Source organism: Palaemon carinicauda, chromosome 43, assembly GCF_036898095.1.
Source record: "Palaemon carinicauda isolate YSFRI2023 chromosome 43, ASM3689809v2, whole genome shotgun sequence".
NCBI lineage: Eukaryota > Metazoa > Arthropoda > Malacostraca > Decapoda > Palaemonidae > Palaemon > Palaemon carinicauda.
The window spans coordinates 25,562,952-25,583,986 of record NC_090767.1 but is presented as its reverse complement, the minus strand read 5'-3'; the positions used below and the strand labels follow the sequence as shown (position 1 = coordinate 25,583,986).

Below are 21,035 nucleotides of genomic sequence, written 5' to 3'. Positions count from 1 at the left end.
ATTGTATAAGGTTATATGTGCTTAAATATATATACATGTTAATCATGTGTAAAAACATGTTTATGTAAGTCTATGCATGTGTCTGTATATGTATACCAGTATGTGTACACGGATGAATATGTCTATGTATATATTATGCATGTGTGTATATGAATGGCTGTCTGTGTATACGTATGTATATGTTGTTGTATATATTTATATATAGATGTGTTTTATATATACATATAGTTTTGCTTATGTATTTATATGGTGTGACGGGCCGAGAGAAGGTCGTGACTCAAAGACAGGATGAAAGCAACTGAGTGAGTTTATTATAGAACACTCTCCTTTATATACAAAAGCTCAAGGCAACAAGAATGTTCATGTTCAAAATCAACACCGTTACCATTGAGAAAAAAACAGACATGTTTTTTTTCAGGTTCTTTTTAGTGCGAGGGAAGAGCGAAGACACAAGCACAAAATGAACTATGTACGATCGTGTGACACTCTCTCTCTCTCTCTCTCTCTCTCTCTCTCTCTCTCTCTCTCTCTCTCTCTCTCTCTCTCTCTCTCTAAATTATCCGTCCATCCTTTATAAAAATCTCGTATATGACATATGGTTCTAATACTCTGGCATTTAGTTAAAAACCTTATTTTTAAGAAAATATAAGAAAATATACCTATAAGTATAAGAGCGTCGATATATAAACTATTATATATACAAGGCTTCACATCTAAGGTATTCATAAGAGAGAGAGAGAGAGAGAGAGAGAGAGAGAGAGAGAGAGAGAGAGAGAGAGAGCGTTAATTTATCACTTCTTGACATAACTGTTGATAGTCCATTGTTTATTTCCTATTAAAGTTATTTAAATTCTCTTTGAGTGTTTCTTCTTCTCAACAATTTCTATGTGCCGATCAAATTCGAGATCTTTAGATAAGTGACTATTTAAGCACATTGCCAAAGTACTTTTATGTACTTTAAATCTCATGTGATGTACTCTACTGTACTGTTCATTCTTGTGGTATTACTTTATAATTTTGAATGTGTTTCGCCGTGATTTGCTTTCGCAACATTTAGAGGAAATTATTATTATTATTATTGTTGTTGTTGTTGTTGTTGTTGTTGTTGTTGTTGTTGTTATTCTCTGAACCATGGTTTTCCACTGTCTTTGGATAGTGTTCTCTGGCTAAAGGGTACAACACTCAGGTACGCTATTTTATCTTATTTGTCTTCCTTTTTTTTTAAGTTTATGGTTTATATATAATAGATTTATTTTAATGCTGTTTCTGTTCGTAAAATAGTTTAATTGTTCATTACTTCTCTCGTACTTTATTTCCTTTCCTCACTGGGCTATTTTCCTTGTTGGAGCCGCCCGTGGGCATATAGCATTCTGCTTTTCCAACTATAGGTTGGTTTCCTGTGAACGGTCAGAGCAAAGGTCTCCCACCATCACCAATCCCTAGTTGGCCAGCGTGGTGATGAAAACTGGCCAAACTACAGCCATGAATAAGGACAAGTCTGAGTCTTTGTCCTGCAGTGGACTAGAAACGGCTACATAGATCTCTCTCTCTCTCTCTCTCTCTCTCGTATTTTATTCATTTCTTTATTTCCTTGTCTCATTGGGCTATTTTTTCCTGTTGAAGCCCTTGGGCTTATAGCATCCTGCACTTCCAATTAGGGTTGTAGCTTAGCTAATAATAATAATAATAATAATAATAATAAATATTGATGGAGTGGTGTAGCACTGGGCTTAGGTATTGTAGGTCCATAATATTCCACTGAGTTTACTCAACTGTATATAAACATATCCTTATCATTTTGGGTTATAATAAAGGACAAAGGCTTCAGACATGTCCTTATTCATGTCTATGGTTTGGCCAATTTTATCACTAAGCTGGCCAACTATGGATTGGTGATGGTGGGAGACTTTTTCTCTCATAGCTCACAGGAAACCAACCTAGTATTGGTGTCCCTGACAAATTAAATTAAAATTTGTTGGGAGATTTTTACATAAAATCTTAAGTACGCAAAAAGAGATTTCAATTTTAATCATTTATAATAAATCCAGATGAAAATTGCAGATAAAATAATTATTATAAAATTTGATTGATTTTAATCAAATGTAAAAATAAAAATTATAAAGGTGTTTTCCTTAAAAGATTTGGAAAACGAAGGAAAGTCTTTGTTGCATATTTTACCAGAAAAATTTAGAAAAATACCTTCAAACTTTGATTTTTTTTTACAAATAATAAAGAAAATATACAAATTTTTATATATTAATTATTCAATTTATTAAATTTTACAGTGAATTTTGATAAACATATATTTTAAATATTGTTGTGATTTTCACCAGTTTATTAAATCTGCCCGATGTACTGGGCGGATCGCAAGGCCTTGAAGAGGCAAGATTCCCAAAACCCTCCAGGAATTAACTAAAATACGGCGATAAAATTTACAATTTTATTACAAAAATAAACTCTGATAAAGACAAACTTTCTTAAGCATTCACAAGACTTACTGAAAAAACAAGACTGACCCTAGGTAATATAGCATGTGCTCTTCAAGCACAAAGTCCACACCGGACTCATTAACAAACTGAAATTAGTGCCAATTCGAATTCAATACACAACGAATCACACACCAAATATCCCTATTCTTATTTAACTCAGGATTCAGATCCCCAATCACAAGGATCACTACACTAAACCGCGATATAAAAACTAAACGTCTTGCACACAAACTTCTACTACAACCAACCTGGTACACAAGGTAGAGAGGAGAGATAACAATTAGAGGGGACTTACTTTGGTCGGGGACGTTGGATCAAAGAGGACGAGCTATCCTTGCAACCTCCGACGTCACCTTTTTGGCGCAATTTGTCCTGAACCTAAATTTCTAGATTGGATTTTTTTTATCATGTTACAACAGAATGACTTTATTTTTCCTAATCTTAAATTACCAGTAATTGATTTTATTAGTCTCAGCGCCTTCCTACCAGGTGGTTTCCCTTTTTGGCTTTAAACGTTCACGTCTGGAACTACATTCATTCACCCGCGAGTTTCTCCTCTCCCTCCAATTTGACGTAGTCGTAGGTGGAGTCAAATGGCGGGAATTTCGATTGATCGGGTCGAAATTCCCGACATCCTCCACGCCCCAAAATAAGGAGCGATGAAACGTCGGTCAATTGGATGGAGCTAGACTCGGGGTGAGGGGAGTGGCTTACTCCGAGACTCTGTTAGGCTCGCTGCGTAGCGCTCCGCAACGACTCGAACAGAGTACGCACAATATACAACAGCAATGTTACCCCGGGGTAATAAACACAATCAATAATATACAGTCATATAACAGATCAAATTAGGCAATGGGCCTAACAATTCTAAGGCACTCATGTAATACACATAAGGAACAGCAGAAATAAGTGATAATGTACACACATTTTACAGAATTCAAATGGCAAGCAATTAGGCAATGGGCCTAAAACAAACAGAAAATGGCAATGGCAATGCATACAATTCAAGCTCTAAGGCAATCAGGCAATGGGCCTAAAAACAAACAGAAAATAGCAGAAATGCAAACATAACAATTCAAGTGCAAGACAATTAGGCAATGGGCCTAAGACAATTCAAGAAATGGCAGAAATGCAAACATAATATTTCAAGTGCAAAGACAATTAGGCAATGGGCCTAAGACAATTCAAGAAATGGCAGAAATGCAATCATAATAATTCAAGTGCAAAGACAATTAGGCAATGGGCCTAAGACAATTCAAGAAATGGCAGAAATGCAAACATAATATTTCAAGTGCAAAGACAATTAGGCAATGGGCCTAAGACAATTCAAGAAATGGCAGAAATGCAATCATAATAATTCAAGTGCAAAGACAATTAGGCAATGGGCCTAAGACAATTCAAGAAATGGCAGAAATACATACATGACAATTCAAATTCAGTCTGTCTCAACTCACAATAATCGAGACTTCTATAGCGCTGCTACATGCAGGCTGTTACTTAATGGAGTACAAGAGGGAGGGGCTGGTTCTGTGCAACGCTCGGTCTGTACGCACGAGAGACCATCCCGTCCCCGTTCTCCACCCCTAAGCACTTCCAACCTCCGCAGATTCACGCACACCTCACAAACTCCACCCTCCCTACCTTCCAGATAGGACACGCCCCCTTTTCACTTACAGTTTACAGCTACTTTTTATATATCGTCACTTTTCAGCAGACAGTCCATTAGTTCTCGCTGTTTCGCGGCAGCCCTTCTCAATGGGCGTGCAGAACGTCCTTGTGCGTTCGTCTGCTCTGTTTCATTTTCATTTTCACTTCTTTCACTAACTGCATAGTTCTCACCTTCCGCGTCGTTGTCGTCCGTTCCTGTGGCTGGTTGTTGAGTTGTCGTAGCTGTTGCCATACCCTGGTCGTTCCCAGACGTCTCCGCTATCCCTGGCATTCCGGCTGTCGAACTGTACGCACCCTCTTCTCCGTCATCGCCGTCGTCTCCTTCATGGTCATCCTCAGAGGGGGCTATTTCTAGGGGAACCAGGTGGCTGACAGCTCGCAGCGATTCGACACCCTCAAACAACACTTTCGCCGAGCGTACGACTCCGTTGTCGTCAGGATACGTCTCCACGACACGTCCCAGTGGCCAAGTCGCTCTCTTCTTATTGTCCTGCTTCACTAGCACGATGTCTCCGGGGTGCAGCTTGGAGGGTTCCCCGGGCCGACTGTCGTGCCGGGCCCTCAAGGCACTCAAGTATTCCTTTCTCCAGCGTTCCCTAAAGGCTTTGAGCGAATCTGTCAATCTTACGTAACGATCACGTAGCTTCCGAGAGGTGAAGGTTGCGTTGAGATGGTCGTCCGGTAGGATCGGGGCCATGAGGTGGACTTGGTGTCCTCTTATCAAATGGGAGGGGGTGAGGACTTCATCCTCGCGCTCGTCACCGCTGTACATAAGCGGTCGATTATTCACCACTGCTTCTGCTTCTTTCACGAGGGTTAGCACGTGGGCGTCCGGCAGGTACTTCTTTCCGAGGGCTATCTGGAGGGTCCGTTTCGTTACTCCTATCAAACGCTCGAAGAACCCACCTTTCCAAGGTGCACGGGGCGTCTGAAACCGCCACTTTATGCCAGTTTTCCTCAGGAACTGCTGGACTTCATCCTCTTCATAAAGTCCCTGCAGGAGGTGGCTGGCAGCCTTGAAGGTTTGATGGTTATCGGACATGATGAGCTGTGGGGCACCGTGGGTGGCACTAAACCGTCTAAGTGCCAACACGAATTCTTCTGCTTCCAAAGAGGGACAGAAGTCTAGGTACACGGCTCTGCTGGCCATGCAAGTTACGATAAGTATATACCCTGGCCGTGTTTCCGTGTGTATTGCTGCTGTGTGGTCCACTCCGACCGCCGTGAACGGTTTCGTGAGGGTGATCCTTTCCTTTGGCAGGGGGGGTGGTGGTGGCTGTCTCGTTAGAGGCTGGAAGGCCAGCTTGCATTCAGGGCATTGCCGCACGGTTCGCTTCGCAATGGAACGTAGACCCGCCACCCAACATTTCTGTCGAAAGATACCTATTAGAGTATTCACCCCACAATGCAAATGTAACTGATGTAAATAATTTAGATACATCCTAACCAAATGCCCTTTGGCTGGCAAGAGAATTAAATGATCAGTTTCTCCTACATGGGACACTCGTCCCCTGGTGCAGATGAGATTATCTACCAAAACTAAATTCAATTGTCTAGCAAAATTAGCAACTTCACGAGGGGGTCTGACTCCGCCCTCTAAGTAGGCATAAACTGTAGGCAAATAATGTTTTTGCTCTAATTTTACAACAATACTGAACGGATGCCGTTCTATCTTAGCAAACTTTAAAACTAGTCTGGCTACTCGTAACAAGAATTGGAACCCTACTTCCCTCTTCAGGACGTCCCAAATCTCGCCTGGGGGGGTAGGACACATCTCCTCCCTCAACTCCTGCACCGCCGCTACTACGTGAGTTTGATGTAGTAAATCTTCCTCCTCGCAAGGAACAGGCCTTCCCGTGGTCCTGAGAAATTCTGGACCGTTCCTCCACAGGGGGTTAGCTTGCAATTGTTGAGCCGTTGCGCCTCGGGATAGGATATCGGCAGGGTTCTGCTGACTAGGGACATGGTTCAGACTGAAACTACAAACCTGCTGAATGAAATTAATTTCCGCCACTCTGTTAGAAACAAACACATTTTTATTAGACTTAGCATCGGGCGATGCTACCCACGCCAACGTTACCTTACTGTCGGTCCACATTACTATTTCCCGTGGCTCGATCAGATCCTTGAGCGTTCTTGCTAGTCTGCTGCCTAACAATAAGGCCAGCAACTCTAGCTTAGGGATCGTCAGCTTGCTCATCCCTTTCGGAGTGATCCGGGTTTTACTCGTTACCAGACTTACCCGATTGCATTCGTCCCTAGTATATGCTACTGCTCCATATGCCTTACTGCTGGCATCAGTGAACACATGAAGTTGTAAGCCTCTTTTTCCTATTGATCTTTGAAAGGTGATGTCGCTCACCGCTTTCAAATCATTCAACAATTCACTTGCCTCTTTAGCCCTCTCTTTTCCCAAAACATCATCCCAACCTACATTATCCTCCCATAGTTGTTGAAGGAAAAGCTTTCCCCTTACAAATAATGGGCTTATCAAACCTATCGGATCATATATGGAGACTAATAGGGAAAGTACCCTACGCTTCGTGGGCACCCATCCCTCCCCCAACTCACAGATCCTTTTGCTTTCTTTCACACACAATCTGTCCACGTCCCGGGCCCATCGCAGCCCGAGCACGTTCACACTCACAGGCTCATTCCACTGTCTCTCGCTATCGAAGGCCAAGTGATTGCTGGCCCACCCTTCTAAGGGCATACCCGCCCTTTTTAAGATGTTATGAACAGACTCATGCTCTTGCCTCATATGTTCTATATCTTCAAACGTGGCCAGATAATTATCAACATAAAAAGATTTTACTAAATCTGGGCGCCCTTCCTCTTTAAAATGACAGTTTAATATTTGCTGTAGCAAAAATGGACTAGCTGTGATGCCGAACACCACGACTCTAAAGGCGAAGGTAAGCGCTCGACCAGCTGCCTTGCGCCACAGAAATCGTGTGTATTTGGCATCACGAGGATCTAACAAAACACGATGGAATGCTTTACTTATGTCGGCTAACATGGCATATCGATTCAACCTAAACCTTATAATTAAACTATATGCTACTTCTACCAAATTGGGCCCAGGTAAAAGACATTCATTCAAGGACTTGCAACCTTGTGACTTGGCAGAGGCATTGAACACGATTCTAAGGGGGGTGGTACGGCTGTCTTTCTTAACACCAAAGTGTGGCATGTAATAACCTTCCACTACGGGATTTTTCACTTCTGATATAAAACCTGCTTCGAGATACTTATCTATCACTCCCTGATATTGTTCAAGATATTCCCTATCCTTTCTGAATTTTGTCTGCAACGACTCCAACTGCGCCATAGCGTTACGATAATTTGTTTCTGGCCTAGCATCCGATCCGAATGGTAGGCTAACCTGATATCCCTCAGGTTTTCTTACAACGCTTTGCGATACCTTTCGCACGGCCTCGGCCTCGCGAACAGTGTATTGCTCAGATGGGGCGATACCAACAGGGTCTAATCGCCACCACTCATCTACATCATACAGATATGGCTCGTCCGTGATTCTGCACACTCTCAACGTTCTTACTTGTTCGACCTTTTCCCCTTGGAACAGCCACTGTGGCACCTTCCCGTACGGGGACATACCATTATGCGTTAAGAAAAGATTTATCCCATCTACTTTTTCTACACCTATGACAAAATAGCTAAAATAATCAGCCCCAACTAATATGTGAACGTTCTTCATGGTATCTGATTGGTTTGCTGGATCGGCTAACGTGACTCCCTTGGTCAACAGATGCTGTCTGACTTTGACATAACCCACGTTATGTATCGGGACGTCCACGTGTTCGTGTGCCACCAATTTCATACGCACGATTCTTTTCCCCATTTCAACCCTGCAACTTACTACATCGTATTGGCCGCTTATTTCCTCGGAACCAAACGGAGCTATATTCAAGGACACTCTTCCTACCACCGGTAGGCCTAATTGACGGGCAATTTTTGCAGAGATGAAGCTCCTCTGGCTTCCTGAGTCGAGAAATAGGCGGACTCGCTTACTACCTTGCCTTTGTTGAATACCTGCCATGGCTGTTGGCAAGATAGTGCATGGGAGGTCCACATCAGACCTCTGCGCGATCTTTGCGCTCGTGCACGGCTTAGATTCTACTTTAACCTTAGACGGACGGGGGGCATTTTGGTTCTGTGCAGGCGTCGCATTTACTACGGGGCGGGACGTTGTTGATTGACTATTACTATGACTAGGGATTGATTGCGGTCTACCCGCGTCGCAAATCGCAGTGTGGTGCTTAGCATTACAGTTTCTACAGGAATTTGATACGGGACATTTATCGCTACGATGGCCTGATTTCGTGCAATTGAAACAAAGACCCCTTTTTAGTAAAATGCGACGTCTAGCAGCTACGTCTGTCACTTGGCGACATCCGTGAGGCGGATGCCGTTCGCTACAAAATGGGCAGGAATTATGGTGGATGGGATGGGTTTTCGGTCTTACACTACTGTCTGGTCTTTTGTCACTCTCAAGACTGTTGCCTCTCTGCAATGCATCGTCTTCTAACATTCTTACTATGAAATCTATTGCCTCAAAAAACTCGTCCAACGTATAGTCGCATTTCCTCAAATGCTCTACCACTTTGCGGTATAGTTTTCCCTCTGACAATTTTTGATTAATGAGGCTCATGACCATGCCCTGGCCTAAGTCATTGGTACTAAGTCTTTTGATTAGCTCAATAATGATGGTTAACTCAAAACGGAACCTTTTTAATTCTACTGGGTTTAGTGACGGCACAAAGATGTTTGCTAACTTGCGGTGCAGAATCACGAGTGTTTGGTGCACGTTGCCATACTGCTTATCTAATAAATCTAATGCTACACTATAGTTCGCGGCGGTTACACTCAGAGATTTGATAATCCGGAGCGGCTCTTTGCCCAACGTCCCCAATAAATACGTGAATTTAGACACTTCGTCTAAATCAGCTCTTCGATCCACGTGGATCGTGAATAGTTCACGGTACGATGCGTACTCTTGCACTTCCCCTTCAAACGTGGGGAGAGGCAGCGGCTTCAACCTGGGGAGGGCAACATTCCCCGTTGAAGGGCCTTTCACTTTATCTATTCTATTGTACAATAGAGTGGAAGCGCGTGTCGCTTCGCCTAACATATGCCTAATTCGGGCTTCGAAACTAGTTTCTAGCTTAACGCGCTGGCTCTTGTATAACTCTTTAAGCTGTCGGACCTCTGCCTGCAACTCCGTTACCAAATTCTGGTAAACGGACTCGGAGTAAGTCTCTATCAGCGCCCTTTGCGTTTCGCTAAGTAAATCCTCCAGTAGGCCCATCGACGCCTCGATATGCACGATCGTGGACACAGCCATCTTAATTACTTTACTTTACGTTTGGGGGGGTTGGACAAGGCAAGGAAAAAAGGATAATTTAACGTTAAGAAGGGACTCAAAGAACTGACCCACGTGGGCGATCGCACATCGGGACGTAGAGGACCTTAATTGTTCGTCTCTCTCTCTCTCTCAAAAGCTCATATTTTAAATTAGTCCTGTCCGGCTCTGGGAAGCGCTTGCGATCCGGTTCGAAGGACCAAATGTTGTGATTTTCACCAGTTTATTAAATCTGCCCGATGTACTGGGCGGATCGCAAGGCCTTGAAGAGGCAAGATTCCCAAAACCCTCCAGGAATTAACTAAAATACGGCGATAAAATTTACAATTTTATTACAAAAATAAACTCTGATAAAGACAAACTTTCTTAAGCATTCACAAGACTTACTGAAAAAACAAGACTGACCCTAGGTAATATAGCATGTGCTCTTCAAGCACAAAGTCCACACCGGACTCATTAACAAACTGAAATTAGTGCCAATTCGAATTCAATACACAACGAATCACACACCAAATATCCCTATTCTTATTTAACTCAGGATTCAGATCCCCAATCACAAGGATCACTACACTAAACCGCGATATAAAAACTAAACGTCTTGCACACAAACTTCTACTACAACCAACCTGGTACACAAGGTAGAGAGGAGAGATAACAATTAGAGGGGACTTACTTTGGTCGGGGACGTTGGATCAAAGAGGACGAGCTATCCTTGCAACCTCCGACGTCACCTTTTTGGCGCAATTTGTCCTGAACCTAAATTTCTAGATTGGATTTTTTTTATCATGTTACAACAGAATGACTTTATTTTTCCTAATCTTAAATTACCAGTAATTGATTTTATTAGTCTCAGCGCCTTCCTACCAGGTGGTTTCCCTTTTTGGCTTTAAACGTTCACGTCTGGAACTACATTCATTCACCCGCGAGTTTCTCCTCTCCCTCCAATTTGACGTAGTCGTAGGTGGAGTCAAATGGCGGGAATTTCGATTGATCGGGTCGAAATTCCCGACAAATATAAAGAATTTAAAGTTGAAATGATAGTTATATATTAGATAGGGCTTTAGCATGAGTTTCTAGTTACTCTTTTAAAGCACATTTATTTTTTATATAATTTTACTAGTATATTTATATATTAAGACGAAAAACAAACTAATATATATATCTATTTTTTCAATCTGTGCTATTTTTTGCTAAATATTTGCAAGATAATAAAGGTAATTTGCCATTGTTTACATACAAAGTTGACAATTACCTTTTAAATATATATTATTTTAACTCTAAAGAGCTTACGTCAAAGTCGTTATTTTCACTTAATATCTTGGCGCTAAATTCAAACACTAACAAAATATCTTTATTATTCCAAATTACGAGAAATATACAGACTTTTCAACAAATTTTCTTGATTAGAATTAAACTTTGATAAACTCTAAGGGAATTTTATTGAAAATTTCACTATATTTGATTCATATAATCTTTTTCATTTTGACCACGTGTTCTTGCTAAAAATCAGCTGATTTTTTGCATTACCAACTTATATTTGCAATGTGCCTTCAATATATAACATTTATTTGATAAATAGAGAATTATTGGTATGAAATACTATTTATAAAAATTTTTTATAGTTTAATAATATGATATTCAATAAAAAAAATATTTATTAAGCATAAATTTTGAGTTTATACATTAGTTATATAATAGAAAAGTTGATAGTTGCAAAATTAGTTGTTTTTACACTCAATAGGAGGCGATACCATCGCCATGTCCATGAACATTTTTTAGGTGCCGAGCGTAAAATGTGTCTAAAAACATTATTAATTATTTTAAGTATATCATAACCATATCTTAATTTAATATTTATATGGCTTAATTGTTTTAAATTCACTTTATATATGATTTTATTATATATTTTGTATTTAAGCTTGTTGACACTTAGATCATGGCGTCTACATTTAGGGGAATTATTCCAAAATCAGAAAAATTTAGGGATTTTGGGGGCAAGTTTTCAAAATCAGTTTGATGCTTTAAGGAAAATTTCATTATTTATGACTACAAAAATGCAATTACTGAAATTAATTACATTATATAATGTAACTAGAAAGCAGTGAAATATATATAATACTGAATTTAGATTGTGTTGATGAATGCTAGGGAGAAACTTAGCCCCTATTTTAGGGGAAGTTTCGTTTGTTTAGGTATATTTATCTTCATAACAATATGGCAGACGCTTTTCAATGGCCGTCCCTGTTCATAAGTTTTATTTAATTTTTGTGCCTTTTAAAGTGACTTTACAGTAAGTATTGGTGTAAGAATTTAATCTATATAAGTCTATTGTTAAGTTGATATATAATTAAGAGTGACAGTCTTAGAATTTGTATGGAAAATATAAATTTAGAGTTTTTGAACCGGCTTCTAGTGACAGTACCACGTTCTTCATGCTGTAGCCTAGTTAATGGTTAATACTTTCATAATGTAAGGTTATTTAAGTACTCGTATTGCATAAAGGTCAATTAGTAAGGTCATATTAAGGTCCATATTTAAAACTAATACTTAAATTATATAGTGTCATTTACTTAACCCAAAGTTTATATTTTCATATTAAGAGTATGTTTTCTTAGTGGCATAGAAAGGCCCCCAGTGTTATATGCTTCAAATTCCATGATCCAGGCCATTCCTGGAAATTCCTTGAAACATATATGTAGTTCTGGCTTATATACAACTAATATGTAAGTTTTATATATTGTAATATTACCAATATTTGGCAATGGCAGATCATCACTTCTCCCCTCACCTAACCTACCCCAGTATGTAAGGGTCTTACCTTAGACAAAGACCCCTGTTATATCTTTGCCAAAAACCCTTATCTTGATTGATATAGAAGGACTAAGTTTTCAAAAACTAATTTAATTAGCATATATCCGCCCTCAGAACTACTAGGGTTTTTTAAGTAGTGTTATAAATTATTCAGCGTATTTCAAAAGGTTTAGATATAGCGATACTCTACGCAAGCACTTGCTAACTACTCCTATTGTAAATCTGAACCGCTTTGCTGGTGACATCAATTGTCTCTTTATTCATAGAAGATTGTTCACATATGCGTTGTTCATTTTGTATTTTTGAGAGTATGTTATTATTATTATTAAATGCTAAGCTATAACCCTAGTTGGAAAAGCAGGATGCTATAAGCCCAGGGGCCCCAATAGGGAAAATATCCCAGGGAGGAAAGGAAACCGGGTAAAATATTTTGAGAACAGTAAAAACATTGAAATAAATATATCCCATATAACCTATAAAAACTTTAACAAAACAAGAGGAAGAGAAACTATATAGAACAGTGTGCCCGAGTGTACCCTCAAGCAAGAGAATTCTAACCCAAGATAGCGGAAGACCATGGTACATAGGCTATGGCACTACCCAAAATTAGAGAACAATGGTTTGATTTTGCAGTGTCCTCCTAGAAGAGCTGCTTACCATATCTAAAGAGAAAAGTAGCCACTGAACAGTTACAGTGCAGTAGTTAACCCCTTGGGTGAAAAAGAATTGTTTGATAATCTCAGTGTTGTCAGGTGTATGAGGACAGAGGAGATTCTGTAAAGAATAGGCCAGACTGTTCGGTGTCTGTGTAGGCAAAGGGAAAATTAACCGTAACTAGAGAGAAAGATCCAATGTAGTACTGTCTGGCCAGTCAAAGGACCCCATAACTCTCAAGCAGTAGTATCTCAACGGGCGGCTGGTGGCCTGGCCAACCTACTGCCTATAAGTAGATTATCATAAAAACTATAAAAATAAAATCCTTTCCATAGAGTTTATAAGTATTAATTGGTTCATGATTTAAACTTGGTTAATATATGGTCAAATTATTTTTATTCACATTAATATAAAACGAGTTTTATCGTGGTGTTATCACTTCGGCTGTCAAATTATACAACTAGGTGTTTGTCTGTTAATGACGAACAACTGAGTGCCACGCCCCGCTAATCAGTTTGATGCATAGGCACACGGTTCTTTCCCCCTCTTAGACTACAGACTTACTCCAGGTGCTACCAGATTTTTAATATTTTTCTTAGGTAATGCTTAGCCATTTGTGTTTTGGCCGTGGGGGAAATTCTGATTCTGTTTGCTCGACGATTGGCGTTTTCTCATGGTATCGGATGTCTGGTGCTATTACATAAGTTGGCCGCAAGTTCTCTTGCTTGAGGGTACACTTGGGCACACTATTTTATCTTATTTCTCTTCTTGTTTTGTTAGTTTTTATAATTTGCAGAGGAGATATTTATTTTGATGGTAATGTTCTTAAATTATTTTATTTTTTCTTGTTTCCTTTCCTCGCTGGGCTATTTTACCTTGTTGGAGCCCCTGGGGTTATAGCATCCTGCTTTTCCAACTAGGGTTGTAGCTTAGCAAGTAATAATAGAAATAATAATGATTGGGGAACTCTTCGACCGCTTACTGAGATTTAGAACCTTACAATTGAGAACCACAGATCAGAGTGTACACTCATGTTTGGGGTATATGACTTCTGATCCTATTGCTTCATAATGCTCCTACCATAGATGAGGAGTAGGAAGGAATCATGCTCCTACCCTAGATGAGGAGTAGGAAGGAATCATGCTACTACCCTAGATGAGGAGTAGGAAGGAATCATGCTCCTACCCTAGATGAGGAGTAGGAAGGAATCATGTTCCTACCCTAGATGAGGAGTAGGAAGGAATCATGCTCCTACCCTAGATGAGGAGTAGGAAGGAATCATGCTCCTACCCTAGATGAGGAGTAGGAAGGAATCCCTCAAGCAAAGGATGAACTATCTGTTTTATTGTCTCAATACTTAGGCCAATCGATTTGCATGGTTTCACAGGATGAACAGTACTGAGAACTCGAGGAATTTTCAGTATGGGGTACCGGAACTCGTGCTAACAGTATTCCATCTCGTACATCCTTCGCATTATTATTTCTCGCTAAGCTACAACCCTGGTTGGAAAAGCAGGATGCTATAAGCCCATTCTTACTAAAGAACTTTCGTTAGTAAAGTTGGGAAAACTACAAATTTGTGATATAATTCATTTTACATTTCAAGTTTAAAAGTCTAATACGTTTTATTAAATCAAACTAGACTGGTAGATAGACATATAGAAATATATCAAACCTATTTATGTATATAAGAACTTTATTCGATTGTGATCCAACAGTTTTTTAGTTATAGAGTTATGCAAATTGAACATTCGCAAATACGAAATGTTTTTTTCATAAAGGGTTTACGTCTGTACTGTTATAATATTCTGTAAAAATAGCATTTTTTAAAATGGGGAAATGTATATTAGTAAGTATTATTTGTTAATAGTTAGATGCATGCAGGATAGTCTGTAAAATCAGGCCAGAATGGATTTTTATTCGTTAGTACCGATGCTAATGCAATATTTTAATGAGTTGGTGCATTGTAAGCTGAGAGCATATAGTCATTGGACAATTAGCCTTTGTAGTTTTAAAAAGCAACGCTTAAAGTTTAATAAATTTGTCAAATATCTGTCATTTTTATATTTACCTCCGCCACCAATCTTGGAAGGAGGTTATGTTTGTTTGTTTGTGAACAGCTTCCTGTCCACAGTTTTAACCATAGAGTAATGAAACTTTCAGGGACAAACTGTTATGTAAAGAGCTGAAAATAAATAAATTTTGAAAGGGCAAGATCAAAGGTCAAGGTTATGGTTAAGCAAAATTTCCAATTCACGTAATCAGCCATAAGTTTGGGCAATGTTGTTCAAACTTGGTTCATATTTGAGTGTATGAAAATCCACGCCAATTAATACATGTCAAGTTCAAAGGTCAAGGTCGAGAAATAAGCTGCCGCGGCGGAGGTCTGCACTTTACTGAGTGCTCCTCTTGTTTTAAAAAGCAACACTAAAAGTTAAATAAATTTTCATATATGTTTTAATATTTGTCCGTATAACCTAATTTTGTAAGTTGGCAAAACTGTCATGTAAACTGAAGTAAATTTATTTGTGCATAAAATGTATTTGCCGAATCACTTACGGTTAACATTAGTGATTTTCTGGATTCTTTATATATATTTTTAAATCCAGGTTTAGGTGACACCAGTATGACTTATTTTATATCAGTAATAAATCAAAATTGCAATTGATTATATTTGATTTTCAATTTGCAGGTGACCTACGATGCAGGATGTGTCGAGGACTGAGCCAATGTAGGCGACCTGTAATAAGTCTCCGTTGGGAGAAGGGTCTATTTCTCAATCCGAGCCTCACCCTTCGGCTCCCCCAGCGGGATAGCGCACTTTCTGTCCAAACAGTTTTTACAGCTATACACTATAAAGGTTTGTGTCTCGGTTAATAGGTATCGAAATAATCTCGCTGGATCCTTTATATTATTTGATAATCTTTGACAATTTGTCAGTCTTAAGATATAGAATATTTGATATTTTCTCATTTATATACAGTACAAAGGTCGCCTAACTTACAAACACAGTAGATCCCAAGAAACATTGTAAGAAAACATTACTAGCAAGGGGTTAAGAAACATGTTAATGTCTATTTGAGAAATAGTAACTGTTATAAAAGATGATAGATAAAGATAAATTATCTCTCATTACAAACTCGTCTTGCTGGTTATAACGTAACACCATTCTTGTTGCTTGTCCTGGTATTGTATAAAATGACCAGCAAAGGTCCCGAGGAATTTATTTCATTTGGTCGATTGATTTTAAAGTTCATTACTCAATCAAAATATTTTCATACTTAAAAAATGCAACATGTGTTAATTAACAACCTCTTAATTACAATTAATAAAATACTTTTATATTATGTCACAGTTCTCTTTCTTAAGGGTACTCTCGGGCACACACTTCTTTCTCATTGCTCTTCCTCTTATGTTAAGTTTTTAATAGTTTATATAGGAAATATTAATTGTTCCGACACAGATACAAACCTTCGCTTTTTAAATATTAAACTTAGCCGGTGAATATATAATAGCTGACGTCTCCGACGGCTCGACAGATTCCCAAAAACTCGCGAGCGATCGCCGTGAAGGTTGCGGGTGTGACCACCAGCGCCGACTATCGGCCAGATACCGCATATACTTGTCAACATCTCCAGTTCTTCTCTGTCGGTCTTGTCGACAAGTTGGTTCCACTCGCTTTATGACCTCGAGTTTTCTACCGAATTGGTGAAGTACTTGGTTTTGGTTTTATTGCTTTCGCCGTGTTGGATTATTCAATACTATCTTCAAAAGAAATGCTTTTGAAAGGAGAGGAAAAGTGTTTTGCCCTTGCTTTTTTTTTTATCTCTGGTTTTTCCATATAGAAAAGATGGCCGACCCTTCCCTCAGTGTACGGAAGTGTGTTTAAGGCTTTTAGTAATTATTTTATCACTTTATAAATTATTGTTGATATTTATAGATTTTCCTCTATATATTTTATATCTCACCCGCCTTTATTAGGCCTCTTCGATTAGCTTTCCATTTAACATCAAGATAAATTTTATGTTTTGTTTATGTGCGGCCTTTACCTATTCCTTGTAGGCGGTCCTAACTTGGAAAACGAAGTTAAACAACGTTGAGCCCATTCAACTTTTATTTTTGTTAAGTTTAAATCAATTGCTCTGTAAGAGTTATGAAATGAATATTTTTTAGAAAATATTTTAAGAAATATATTCTTTGAATAGTCTTCGTGCTGTTTTTTCAAAGATGAACTAACGTTTGGTTTATTTATGCTACGCAGTTTGCGCTCTATCGTTACGATAGAGAAAGAGAGAATCACGGTTTCACTTTGCAGAAAGAGTAAATCGATTTTGACGTTTTGTTCATTCTTCTTTCAAACTGAAGTGTTTTAGATACTAATTTAAAGGAACTTGTTAATTTTCAATTTCTTAGTCCTTTCAGTTTTTTCCTTTGGTCAAATAACCTGTTTATTGACGAAGGGTGAGTGGGCCATTCTCTTGTGTGTGACAAGAGAGAGAGAGAGAGAAAGAGAGAACGATCCGATCTTTATTCTCGTCCCAAGTCTCTGTACAAGGAGTTTGGGAGCGAGTAACGTTGTTCTCGATTCAGTTTTTTACTCTCGTCCCAAGTCTCTGTACGGGGAGAGAGGATAAAACGTTTTAGTTTTTATTCTCGTCCCAAGGCACTGTACGGTGGGAGATTGAAAACGTAGTCCTTAGTGAACTAGTGTTTAGTCTCCTCCCCAGTCAGTGATCTTTTTAACTTTATATATTTCCGTTTTATTCGATATGTATATGTTTATTGATTTTTGCATGTGTGTTTCATTGTACTAATGTGCTTACATTATACGACTCATTTCGCAATTCTAACCTTTTGATGTAAGGGAGAATTGCGTGCTTCAGGTAGAAATCAGTTTTATTCATGCCTAATGTGAAATTATTGAAAAATACGATATCAGTGAAGTAAGTGCTAAAAACATGTTGTGTGTTGCGGAGGGTTCGTTTGTTCGTGCTTGTCGCTCCCCTAGTCCGAGACCTCTTTCAGGCTCCCCTGCACCAGGGAGAAGTAATGTCGTAGGATTTAAGGGGACGAGAGGCTTTAACCAACGTACAGACGTTCCCTCTTTGGTATCGGACGTTTCTCGTCAAGATCGCCCTTACCATAAGACGGGTGAGACTGTGTTCTCCTCGTCATCCGAAGACTTTTCGCACAAGAAACCTTGGCGCAAGGTTTCTAGACCCTTGAAGCGAAAGTCAGTCCCTTCAGGACAGGTCCAGCGTCCTGGCTGTAGCCATTGGGACAGCTCTGACCCTTTGCAGTCGTCGGAAGACTGTTCGCCTATTAAACGCAAGCGTAACACGGGGTCCGAGGGTCGCGGTAAAGGCAATGTTTTGCCAACACAGACGTTACCGTCGTCTCGGCCCGTTCCAACTCCCGTTGATCCGAAGTGGGTTGTCCTGCGGGACATGCAGACTAAGCTTGCCTCCCTTATGGAGGAGTATGACGTTGAGCAGGTTCGCGATGATCCTTTGCTTTCGAGTCGCCGTTACGCTGAACGAGACTCGGGCCGTCAGCCGCCCAAACGAGTATTTACTCGTCCGTTTGACGTTAGTGCTGACGTTTCTTGTACTTTGAAACGTGATGTCGGTAGTTTTTCACGTCAGTCACGTGACATGGATCCCCCTTTGCTAGTCTCAGACTGACGTTCAGCTGCTGCCGCCACAGCCCTGCACTGACGTTCGCCGACCGGCTCCGTTGCCTCGACGTGACGTTGAGCGTCAATCACCGCAGTCGGAGGTTGTTTTGTCTGCTTTGTCTATGCAGTCAAGGCAGTTCCGACGTGACGTCGAGCGTCAATCAACTTCACTTGTTGTTGGTCAGTCACAAGGATTTCAGTCCTTTCAGCAGCGGCGTGACGTCGCTTCCTCTACTGCTACTGCTGCTCCTTTGCTTGTTGACATTGCCTGTCAAGCGTTGCCGCCGCGGCAGGTCTCTCCTTTTCATGAGACTCGGCTATTGTCGGACGAGGTTCCTTCAGATGAGGAAGTTGCTGATCCCCCTCCAACTGATATTCCTTTGGGGACTTTTTCAGACGGAGAGGAGCCTAAAGCTGCTCAGCCCTCTATGGACTTTAAAAAAATCATGCTGATTTTTAAGGATCTGTTTCCGGACCATTTTGTAACTGCTGCTCCTCGTTCGCCTCCGTCAGAGTTTACGCTAGGCCTAGCTACTTCGAAGCCGTCGTTTTCTAAGCTAGTGCTCTCTCGCTCTTCTAAGAAAGCTTTACGTTTGCTAGGCGACTGGTTGATCACCAGGAGGAGTTTGGGGAAGACAGCCTTTGCTTTCCCTCCTTTTAGACTGGCTTCTAGAGCGAGCGTCTGGTATGACACGGGAGAAGTTCTCGGCTTGGGAGTTCCTGCCTCTGCCCAGGGAGACTTCTCAAGCCTCGTAGACTCTCCCCGTCGCCTGGCCATGAGACGCTCCAAGATTTTATGGTCGGCTTCAGAGCTAGACCATCTCCTGTTAGGAGTTTTTTCGAGCGTTTGAAGTTTTTATTTGTTGGATTGATCCCTGGGAGCCTTAAGTAAGAAGGTCTCTCCAGCTGTCAATGTATTGCTGTACAATTATGTCATGCATGAACAAAGCTATCAGGGATGGCTCCAATGATCTGACAGCCACGTTCACTGCAGGAACAAGGCTATCAGGGATGGCTCCAATGATCTGGCAGCCACGTTCACTGCAGGAGTACTTAAGATGTAAGTGCGCTCAATGTGTTCATTGTCAAGACAAACTTCACGATGAAGACTACCAAATCTGTCTTGGCAGCAGTAAGGGAAGGCGACTGGATGGTCTCTCTCGACCTTCAGGATGCATACTTCCACATCCCGATTCATCCAAACTTTCAACAACATCTGAGGTTTGTGGACGGGAAAGTAATGTACCAATTTCGAGCACTGTACTTCGGCCTCATTCCTGCTTCTCTTGTTTTTACAAGGCCCTTGCAAAATGTAGCAAGCTTTCTACATTTTTTGAGGATTCAGAGCCTCCCTTTATTTTGACGACTGGCTAATCAGGGCGTCGTCATTATATCGCTGTCTGGAGAGCCTCTAATGGACATTAGACCTAACCAAGGAGCTAGGTCTCATAGTGAACGTAGAGAAGTCGTAACTTACAGTACCCCATCCCAGACTATTCTTTATTTGGGAATGGAGATACAGTGTCTGATTTTTCGGGCCTTTTCGTCTCCCACAAGAATGGAACAAGCTCTGTTAAAAGTCCTTCACTTGCAAGAGAAAAACAGTTGCTCTGTAAGAGTTTGAACTAGCCTCGTGGGAACTCTTTCATCGCTGGAGTAGTTTATCTCTCTGGGGAGACTCAACCTATGCCCTCTCCAATTTCACCTAAACCATTGGAACAAGGAGAAGGGCTTAGAGAGTATCTCTTTCCCAATCTCCAACTCAGTCTAGACATGTCTGACTTGGTGGGACAGCAACATCAGACTTCAAGAAGGTCTTTCTCTTGCGATCAAGAACCCAAACCATGTGTTGTATTCAGATGCATCGGATTTGGGTTAGGGAGCTCCACTGGACAATCTGGAATGCTCGGGTCTTTGATCCACGGATCAGAAGGAACTCCATTTAAGGCAAGTAACATCTCTCCTTTGGCGAGATTTGTGCAAGGAAAAATGAATGTCTTGGCGGACTGCCTCAGCAGAAGAGGACAAGTCATCTCCATGGAGTGGACGTTGCATAAGACTGTGTGCGAGAAGCTATGGATGACATGGGGTCAACCCACCATAGATCTTTTTGCGACTTCACTGACAAAGAGGCTCTCGACTTACTGCTTTCCAGTTCCAGATCCAGAGGCAGCCCACATAGACGCTTTCCTGCTGGACTGGTCTCACCTGGACGTTTATGCCTTTCCACCTTTCAAGATCCTAAACAAGGTGCTGCAGAAGTTCACCTCTCACGAAGGGACCAGGTTGACATTGGTTGCTCCACTCTGGCCCGCGAGAGAGTGGTTCACAGAGGTACTTCTATGGCTGGTAG

The 21,035-nt window shown here is 40.6% G+C and overlaps 1 long non-coding RNA gene across 1 annotated transcript in view; it reads left to right on the top strand.

Annotated features, from left to right (window-relative positions):
- Positions 1 to 21,035, top strand: part of LOC137633614 (uncharacterized) — a 38,012-nt gene that overhangs the window by 1,809 nt on the left and 15,168 nt on the right. Inside the window, exon 2 of the long non-coding RNA XR_011042305.1 lies at positions 15,698 to 15,865. This is a non-coding gene — a long non-coding RNA (uncharacterized lncRNA). The remainder of the gene's footprint in view (positions 1 to 15,697; positions 15,866 to 21,035) is intronic.